Source organism: Alligator sinensis, unplaced genomic scaffold (genome assembly GCF_000455745.1).
Source record: "Alligator sinensis unplaced genomic scaffold, ASM45574v1 scaffold735_1, whole genome shotgun sequence".
NCBI lineage: Eukaryota > Metazoa > Chordata > Crocodylia > Alligatoridae > Alligator > Alligator sinensis.
Window position 1 is genome coordinate 639,150 of NW_005842639.1, and position 10,734 is coordinate 649,883.

The 10,734-nt window shown below is 44.8% G+C and overlaps 1 protein-coding gene across 1 annotated transcript in view; it reads right to left on the reverse strand.

Annotated features, from left to right (window-relative positions):
• OTUD7B (OTU deubiquitinase 7B) overlaps positions 1–10,463 on the reverse strand; it is a 52,932-nt gene extending 42,469 nt beyond the window's left edge. The window contains exon 1 of the mRNA XM_025215280.1: positions 10,445–10,463. The gene's annotated coding sequence lies outside the window, so the exon portion shown is untranslated. The remainder of the gene's footprint in view (positions 1–10,444) is intronic.
• Between the last annotated feature and the right edge of the window lie 271 nt (positions 10,464–10,734).

Here is a 10,734-nt window from a genome sequence, read left to right on the forward strand (position 1 = left end):
GCACCAGGTTCTTTCAGGTTGAGAAAGGCAGCAGTTCTGTCTGAAAACAGGACTGGCAACAACTTCCCAAGGCAGTGGTGCTGCTTGAGATTAAGACTTACAAATCCTGCAGATGTTCTTTTGCAAGATGCAATGTACTGATTTCTCCCCAGACGGTGGCCTTATTCATGAAAGATTTCATTCTCAACTGAACCCAGAAGGTTATCATCCATCATCTGGAAGCGTGCATTTAACACAGATTGCTAGAGACCATCTAGGCAGTAAATGGGCTCCGCTTGCTATAAAAGCACTTATATTTGAATGGCATAAGATATCTGACTATACACTTGAAGCAGCGAGAAGGTTTTTGCAGTGCTTGCTTATCCTCAGATGACATTATGCTGTCTGAAGTGATTTTACAGTGCAAGCCATCTGAAGCAGCAACTGATCTGTGGTGTCTTTCTACAGTTCATAGAATCAGAGAGAAGTAGGGTTGGAAGGGACTTCCATAGATCATCTAGTCCAACCCCCTACCTGAGGCAGGATCATCCTTAGCCAAACCCTGCTATACAAATCCATAGTCTAACCTCGTCATAACTCACAATTTGGATGCTACTCTGATAATAACGGCTGGCTCTTCAGATCTGTCATTGCTGTAAACCCAAACCCCATTTTCCAGTTTCTCAGAGAGAAAACAGTCTACAAACGTTTCTGCATACACTTGTGCTTCTTTATATTCAACTGCACTTTACCTCTTTTGCCATCAATATTTTAGCAAACAGATGAGTGCCTTGCAGTGATCAGACTAACAATTAAATGAAGAACCAAAAGCCAGGCAGTATGTGTGTTATGGGCTGTTACAGCCTCTGTTACTTTGGATCACTAGTCTGCATTGTTTTCACAAATTCCCAGCCTGGATCTTTCGCCCTCAAATGACTTCATTCAGATTTGCTGTACTCACTTTTTGTTCTTGACGTTAATTTGCAAGCGTATTAAAGGATCATGGTCAGTTGCATCTACTTCTGTGACTGCTCTGTTCTGTGTCCCAAGCGATGCGCTGCTTGCTGATAGCGCAGTTTTGCTGCCTGTGCTCAGTGAACCCTGGCGGCTGGGTCTCCACAAAAGGCAAGTTTGAGAACAACCACCTTACACACTTCTCTAATAAAAACGATGCAATGCTTCTTCACTGTTCATTAATACAAGTTATAAACACAGCGGGATCCCAAGAATGTGGTCGCACTCACCCAGCGTAAGAGGATGCAACTTTTGCACAAATGGCATTTTTTAAACGCCTTCATTTTCCTTCACCTTTTCTGTATTGCTGACAGTTTATGCCAGCAAGTCACCCCACCAGTTCAGGTACTCCACGACTGGTCTGACTGAATGCCATAAACGAAGGATTTTCCATTCCACTAGAGCAGGGACTTGCAGGGAAATGCTCTCCCCTAGAAGCAGAGAACAATGCCTTTAGGAAAGCAGCTTTCATCTTGGTCACCCTTCAGAACAGCAGCAGAGGGTTTACCTGGGCATTTCCCCCTGCTCCATTAGCCAAGTCCCGGCCGAGCACACGGTATGACAGATGCCAATCTTTTTGTACACAACCTTGGGATCCGACACAAAATGAACTTCACTAAGAAGTTCAGTTTCAAAACCCAGAACCTATCTAACACAGTGGAGCCCAACCTTTTTGGCAGGTGTGCCACAAATTAGCTTCACACCCTCCCTAAATGCCACTTTGATCCCCTTCCCCTGCCCAATCTGTTGCCCTGCTTTCTGCTCCATGCCTGAGCTGCTGCTCTGCTCTCTGGCTCTACCTGCCACTGTGCTGCCAGCTCCCTCCCTGATCTGCCATGTGCTACCTGTGCTACAGGATAGCCACGCCTGATTTAATACAAGGTACATGAGCACACGATGCTTGACCTGTTAGGAAAACACCATGTACCTACAGCAGAAGTTTCCTATCAAAGTTTCACCCTTCTCCAAAACTTGGCTTTTCGTTTCAGTATACGACAGGTGCTGCCATGCCTATAAACACTTGTCTGAAATATACTGTTACAGCCTTCAAAGAAAAAAAAAATGGGGAGAGAATAAAATTATACATTAAATGTTACTTTGAAACAAAGAGCAAAAAGGTAATCTGCAAAGAGGAAAAGCTTACGGAAACAAATGTCCCATCATCGGACCAGCAACTCCAGCACCAGTATCTCAACAGACGAAGCCTTTGAGATGAACGGAATAACCCAGCCTTGGACGACTGGGAATAGCGTCAATGTTTTCCTCGAATTGTGCATAAATAGTCATTAACAAAAAAATACAACGAAACAAAAAAAAACAGTGTCCAAGACTGTTAGGAATGTGCAAAGTTCAACGCCTCTTTTGTGATGATGCACACGCTGAACTATGCATGCAAAACACGAGTGACAGGAGTCGAATCAGGCTGCTAACCATTTCTTGAGAAAGAAGGAAGCCTATCTTTGGAGGCAAATGCTAGTGACATCCAGGTCTGGGCAAGACTCTTAGCTCTTCCAGGGTTCACTGACATGACATTTCAAACAATGATCGCGAGTCGTTTCCTTCAGAGCCAAGCCTGAATCCTCTGAATCGCCAGACGTCTGCCCCATGCCAAATGGCGGGACAGTAGCACCCTCCAGTTTCAAAATGAACCCGGCTGTCATAAATTCCCTCCTCCCCTCAACCAGATTTTGAAGGCTATAAAGTGAGCGTATCAGCCACTGAACTTTGCTGAAGACTGGAAGCAACTAATATGAGGACGGCCGACGACTGCCTGACTTCCTCTCTCTTGAAGAATATTTTTCTCTAAACGTCGGGTGACCCCAGCTCAGCTGGTAACCAGCAGCTTTGCTGTGATCTTAAAATAGGCCGATTTGCTTTTGAGCGGTCTGCAGCACAATGCCTTAGCATCACTGCCGATCTGCTCTGACGGAAAGAATGAAGACATAGGTGCATCTTTACGTCCGCTCTGGGAAACGGCGCATACAAAAAAAGACCGCAGCTTGAGCATCAGCACATCAGGCACTGGCAGCGTGCTTCCATATTAATTTAATTCCCTGCAATTCCTGTGTTTTTATTTCCAGCTCCTCTATCTTGCTTGCCTTCCATTCGGATGCCCAAAATACGTGTGTCAACGTGACAGTTCACAGCAATAAATTTAGCTGGCTGCTTGCTGGCAGCTATGGAGAGGCTAAAGTGTCCCAGGATACCTCTAGGAAAACTGTAAATCTTCATTAGCAGCTTTCTAAAAAGCTGGAGCTGAATTATGGCTCAATTTTATCACTCTTGGTATTCACTGTAAATGGGTAGGACTCCCCAGAGTGTCTGCTCCTTATTACCCAGAGCTGTGATACAGCTTACCAAGGTCTGGTTACCACAACAGTACCATTTCTTTTAAGGTTCTTTTGCACCTTTGTGGGTCTATAATTTAACCCCAAGTTAAACCGATGCTAAATACACTTGTCCAGGCCACACGCATGCAAACCAGCTTGTTTTCTAGGGATGGCTGTACCTTGAGAAGCCTCAACGCATCTGACCCCAAACTGGCCGCACTAACCTGATCCCTCAAGACAGCACGTGGAGATGGAAGGATTTTGGAGTGCTTTGAAATATCTGCTTCTGATGCGAGAACCTAGCTTGACCCTAACCGAGGGCTAAGAGTGGACTGCCTCGTAAATTGTATATTTAGCCCCATGTATGGAGATCTCCAAGTTCTTTATAGACATCAGTCAGGATGACTAAAATACCTACCTCCTAGGGATGCTGTGATGGTTACTTACCTAATGCCAGTAAAATGCTCTTAAAAAGGCTAGTTATTAAGCTTCACCCTTATGAAACGCTGGCAAGTATTTGCAGTCTTACTTTACAGATGGGAAGCAGACAAGCGAGATGTCACGGAGGGTGGAAAGCAGAGCCAAGAACAAATTCATGTGTCTGCAACTAGGCCTCCTACTTACATGGCCAGACAATTCTCCAGAAGTCAAGCAAACCTGAGGAAATAAGCCCTGTTCTCCCAGGGCACAGGAGTTGGGCTGGTTTGATACCAAACAAAAACCGGGATTCACTGAAGAATGACCCCTGCCCACAAGTCGACTTGACTTTTACTACTGCTGAGAGTGAATTATAGTAGCAAGTTACCACTATCAAGGGGCTTGTCTGCTTCTCATAGCAAAGCCCATTTAAAGAACTTATGGCTTGATTGTAACAGGCTTTTCTGCTGTGATTTCCCTAGGTAAAACTTAAGTAGGGTGTGAACCGCATGCAGGCTTGCTACTTCATATCAGCTCCCATTAGATGTGCACAGCCAGGGTACTGAGCACTGTCCACCCAGAGAGACAAGCAAATATGCTGCAGCTCCACCGCCTATCCTACTGTTCAGCATCATCCCCACAAAGACAAGCCGTTAGCAATATTTAAATCCCTTGACGCTTAAGAGGGTGAGGGATGCAGGGATGCTAAGGGCTCCACGCCAGCGTATCAGTCGAGTTTCAGCAGCTTCTCCAACTTTGTAGGTTAGATCCTAATGGACATGCGTGCCGGGATCCCAGCAGAGCAGAACTGTGTCTTGCTATTACGCTCAGCTTGAACTGAAGGATTATTATTAGCACTGAAAAGAAAATGAAACACTTCTAGAATGTAACTGGGTGGTTCTTAAACCAACACAAATGAGGAAAGCAGCCGAGTAAAGGTTACTAATATTTCCTGCACTTGTTATTCGTTCATGCTTTGGCATTTGGTGTGGAACTATACATCAGATTTGGAAAGGAATTTCCATGTTTCATCACAGAACTGCGAAGGGATGGTTTCAGCGTGATTCAGGAGTCACTCCGACACTGTCCAGAGCACAGAAGAACAAAGTTGATTGCTACCGGAAACATTTTTAACATATTGTACCCTCTTCTCCATATGTGCCGTCATACCACTGGAGTGACACTGTGACACCAATCTCCACCCCGGTAGGAAGCCAAGTTGTCTCCAATCATGCATTATTTAGCATAGTGTACTGTAAGGTATGCAAGTAAGAGGGAGGGAGCAGGATAGAAGCAACATTGTAAGCCAATGAATTAGCCTGGTCTCTAGAGGCCTCGGTCAAAATAAGAACTGGATCAAGAGTCCCCGTAGAGCTGAGGCAGCAGTTTATGACATTGTAAGTGCTTGGGCTTTTATTTTTTTTAATTAAGGAGAATGAAAAAAAAACAACTCCTGCTCACATCTGGAATACACCCACTACCTGTGCAGAGCATGGCCATGCCCTTAGCTCAGTTGCGGCAGATCGGGAAGGGGACAGGAGGCAGATAGGACAACGAGTAGAAAACAGAGAAAGACTGCACAGGGCAGAAAGCAGAGCAGACAGGGGGCATGGAGCAAGGAACAGAAAGCAGAAGAGCAGAGCAGACAGCACAGCAGGGAGCAAAAAGCAGAGCAGCAGACCAGGCAGATGAAGAATATTGGAGTGGTACTCGGAGAGGGTATGGGGCTAATTTGTGACATCTGCCAAAAAAGTTGGCCCCTAATGTCCCACCCAGCTCAGCATCACAGGCACAGTTCGCATGGAAAGGTAAGCACTGCTGGTGGCCAGCTCCTCTATTTCAAATTCCTTCAGACGCCTTCTCGCCAACAAAGGGTGCCAATGCCAACCTACCAGCCCATACTTGCAAAATTAATTTCCTTTTCCCCCCCCAGACAGTTTCAAGTGAATCTGCAGTTATTTGCATTCTCTTTCCAACCCCTGGGTAATGTTTCTGGGTGCTGTTAGAGCTTCACCCCAGAAGTGGCTGCATTTGGGCAAGTCATGAATATTTTGGAAAACAATTTAACTGTGCAGAAAGCCGTATGTATCTACAAGTTCACTCCAGTACTGAAGTCCATCCTGTGTCTTATATGAGAGCAGGCCCCTGTAGGGACTGAGCTGTGGTACAGCTTGTTCATGCAAAGAAAGATGACAGTGGCGCTACGTAACTCTTCTACAAGGAACAGCAGAGTCCCCAGGCCTGATGCCCAGGCCACTGGACTTGTCCTTGTCGCTGTCATCTGTCAAATTAAAACAGCCACACGCCAAGCCATATTTTCAAACACTGTTTCTAGGTTTGCGCTTAGCATCAAAGCAGACCAGTTTGTGTAGCATGGTATGTACCAGATATCGTATCAATTGTGTGCAAATGTGGAAGGAAAACACTGGAGATTTGAACTGGCAGCTGTACTTTTACCAGCCACGAGCACCCACCTCTTGAAACAACGATCTGCAAACCACAATAATTCAGCTCATTTGCAAAAGACTCAGACAACTGGGCAACCGTAGCAAGTTATACAGGGGATATAATCTTAGCTAGGTGTATAGGGGGTATAAAGCAGGGGTATAATCTAACTTTTGGCACAATCATTGCAAGAAAAAAGAACAAAGCCTCATATTTATTTCTTGCCTGACCATAACCCCCTGCTTCTCCAGACAAGGGAAGTGCATGTGTATTGTAAGGGCTCAAGACATTTCTCAAGGGATGCTAAAAGGGAGACCACTATAGAAGACAAGGATACAATGTTATAGCCAAAGAAAACAAGCCAGGAGCAGACAGCAGCCCCAGTCTCAAGTGGACAAGCCTAATCATGCAAGTCAGTGTTACAGATCAGGTGCCTGAAAGTGCTCAATAAACATTTTTGTCTCAAAATAAAAGTGACCGATTATGAAACCAGCAGTGAAGAACAGGTGCGCTCCAGCAGCAGCTGGGGGGTGGCTTCCTGCTTGCTCAAGAGAACAGGTCACTTGTTTAAGCAGACACCTGTTCAATCCTAGCCCAAGGAATTTGTCCTCTTTTGCCTAGGATTAAAAAAAAAAAAAAAAAATGTAGCCTGCACTTAGTCTCTTATGACTGAGGGTAAGCCTAAGTAGCAACAGCAGACCAAAAGGCTTACCTTCACCTCAAGGCCACTCAAATGTTCCCTTCGGTGTTAAAAGGGGGCATATGTAGACTCCCAACCTGATTTCTTTACCATTCATTCCATCCAGAAAGAGCACAGGCCAACTGCAGACACTTCCTCAGCCTGACAAAGGGTATTTGTACTGGAAAGCTTGCAAAGAAGAATTTTTCCAAGTATCTGAGCTGGTCGAATAAAAGATATCAGATTTACCCAATGAACCTTGTCCTCCCAACCTGACGGCATTCACAGTGCCCAGTCCAGCTGCAAAAGTCTGTTTCTTACAGGATTCGAGTAGGACCAGGCTCAAAGTATTATATCATAAATATTCTAGGTGGTGAAGAGGCTTGCGTACAGATGTATTTATTGTTCATAAATATTCAACGGGCAGAAGGTCGGCTCAGTGAGACCTACACCTTCTCTAGGCACCGCCCGTTTCTCCGTTAGGCTCATCACTTGATCCTGTACCAAGTTTAAGTTGTGACAGTTCAAAATACTAGTAGCTAAAGCTAAGGCTTTCCCCCTGTTCTCCTCACTACAAATTATAGGCATAATACAATACATTTAGCAGTACTTCAATACAGGCTTGATGTTCAAAACTTGGGATATGGCTATCAAAGCTGTAGTGTTCTCCATGCTTCAATGCAAAATTACGGTTATACCGAGTCATGCATAGCTCTGAAGCATAAGCAGCTTGATCCCTGCACAAACAATACTGCAGACACTGAGAAAAGTGAAAGCCTTAGATCACATGAGGAACACCTACGTCTATCACTAAATGTAAATGCCTCCATTCATCTATCTAGACTGGGTATCTACCTGCGCAGAAGAGATGTCAACTTCAGCTGTAATCATATCCTGCCACAGCCATTTAAATGAGGAGCCAAGGCAATCAGCTCTGAACACAGACAGGTTTAGTAGCTGTTAATCTCTGAATAGGAGCTGAAAGACAATTTGTATGAATCAGATGTTCCTAAGTGCCATCTGCCTTCCGAGTTTATTAATCATACGGTCCTTCCCCAGATTCAAGTAGTCAGCTGTTTCAATTTGAGGTAAGAACCACCTGCAGGAATATAGGAAAGCACTAGAGTACATAAAAACTTTCTTTCTAGCCTGCCTAGGTAAAGCCAAGGCATACAAGACAATCATCCTTCCATAGGTGTGTGCCACCAGTGCCTGGGAGAAGGGACAGGATTGTCTTTGGTAATAACCAGGCTCAAAAGCAACTCCCTTTGCATGAGAAAACATGCTTATCTGATTCCCTCATACCTACCTATAGTTAGGCATCTAAAAATAATACTGCAGGCACACTGAAATTAAAAGCAAACCCAGGAAGTGAAAAACCCCAGTGACTCAGCCACGATCATGGCAAAGTTAAATATAGCTGAATTCTCAAATGGTTAAAAGCCACAGTCTGGTCTTACAGAGCACAAGGGTGAGTGCCAGAATACCACAAAAATATACCACAATGCACTGTAACCAGGCCAGGCCTCAAGTAGACAAAATGCACTGGCTCAGCCAGACTGGAAAAGCCTTCTTGCATCAAGGTAAGAGTGCTGTTGCCACTTATGGTTCATACCAAGTGGAACATTACTTTGTTATATCCATATAAAAAAGGATACAACTTCGTTATATCCATATATATTTTGCCAGCAGGACACCTATACTATGGCTGAAGGTATCGAAAAGTTAGGCAAAGACATGATTGTATCTGCAACAGCTCCTAGTGTCGGGCATAAAGTGCTTTAAAGATACAAATCCTAACATATTTGTCCTTCTTGATCTATTGAGAAAACGAGCCATTAATACTCAGCTTGCAATAGGAACTTGCTGCCATTGGGAGAACCCTACCAGCAAGCCAATCCTAACACAAACTGTGTGCAAACAGGTAAGTCTTTCATTAATGCACTATGAAAGTTCACAGTGAAGAGGAGCGTCTTTCTAAAGGATGGAGCAGAAGGCATGCATATAAATATCATCTGAAACAGAGCTAAACTGTGTCCTTTCCCGAGGCACTGAAGCTATGTTCTCTCTGTACGGGAGTGTGCATTTCAGAGTATGAACTGGACCAATCTGTCTGTGTCTTGCAGGTCTAAAGCAAAAAAAACAAAAAAAAAACAAAAAAAAAAGTGAGCTTTGGGGTCATTTATAAGGCACATTTCATGCCAGCCAAGCTTTCTGAAGGAGGGAGCTATTTCTGAAACCTTCAAAGCACCACCACAGAATTAAACTGTATACGCACATGCACACACACACACCTCACCAGTAACCCTACTGGTTTAAGACCATTTCAAGCTACCACTTGCATTTACCATTTATATGACAAAAGACATTTTAAAAATCTCAGTACTAATGAACTCACTGTGAGCGACAGCAAATGCAAATATAACTTTGCAAAGTCTCTGCTCTATAATATCTTAGGCTACAACAGGAAAATATATGCAAGAAAGGGGGAGAGAGAATTAAAAATGCAAACCATATGATAAATGAACAAACATGTGAAGTTAAATACATTTGAGGCAATTGATTTTGCGACTTCCAGAGTGTAATGAGCCAAGTATTACAGTGAAATAAGCATCTTGCCAGCACAAAACCCATGGAGCATTAGGAAGGACCTGGCAGTGCCTGCACCCAGCACACTAGTTCTGCAACCAAACACCTAAGAGTTTTCTCAGGCTCAGAATAGATGCTGTAAAGATGTAAAGAAAAATGAAGTGAGACCAAAACCCCTTAAGAATCTGAATTTCACTGGGTTAGAAAAAAGAAGGGACAGGGGGTAGTTTGTGGTTTTCCACAGCCCTGCCACAGTTAAACATGTACACATTGATCTTGAAGGCAGTCCTAGGCTGCTGGCCTTTGCAAAATCCCAAACAATATTTCCTAAGAAATGTTTCAAAAGGCTGGATCTAATAATGACATGCACCTCCCCCAGATGAACTGAGTGACCTTCCCGGATAGCAGAAAGCACAGATTAGGGACAGAAGCAGGGGGCTGGAAGGCAGGCCATTAGGGTTATATTCCCTTTTCTGTTATAAATTTATAACCTTGAAGTCGCTTCATCCCTCTGTCCCTCAACCCCAACCCCGCTATAACAGCAGTGGTGCTACAAGGCTCCAAGTGTGAGCAAAGGGTTGGCTCGGCTTCAGATGGGAAGGGACTAAAATGCGAATGTACCTTTAAAGTAACGGAACATCAGCACCGGAGACAACTGCCACGCGTTGAGAGAGAGCATTGAATATTAACAAAAATTATTTTAATTCTGAAACGGGATCCTCCTGGCAGCTGCCCTGCGGCTTCACTGGCAACGCGCTCAGAGGAATCGATTGCACCAGTTAAGGAACAGAGCTGCAGGAGCGCAATATTTGTGTTCTCCATTATCACAATGTACAGTCACGGGGAAGGAATCGCCCTGGGGAGGTAACATGGCCCGGCCCGGCCCTGCCCTGCGAAGTCCTTTCCCAGGGGAGCCTGTGCACACTGCAGTGCTGTAGCCCAGCCCATCGGAGCCCTAAACCCCGAACCCTGCATTCGATCTGGACCTTACCTTAGTCGCTGAGCGGGATATTGAGGTTCCTTCCTCTTTCCCCCACCCCAATCACCTGGCCTCCACAGCCTTGCATCGCCATCCTGCCGGAATGAAACATTCATGATGCAATCCTGAGGCAAGGCAGACGAGACTTCAGTGCCTTTGCCAGCCAAACACCTGTGCTGAGTGAACCCTGCTTGTTACCTAATAAGCCTTATCAGAATAGCAAACAGCAGGGCAAGCCACTCGGGTGGCCTCCTTCCAAAAAGAGCAGATCTAGAAGGAAATAAGTCTTTCCACAAGGCTCC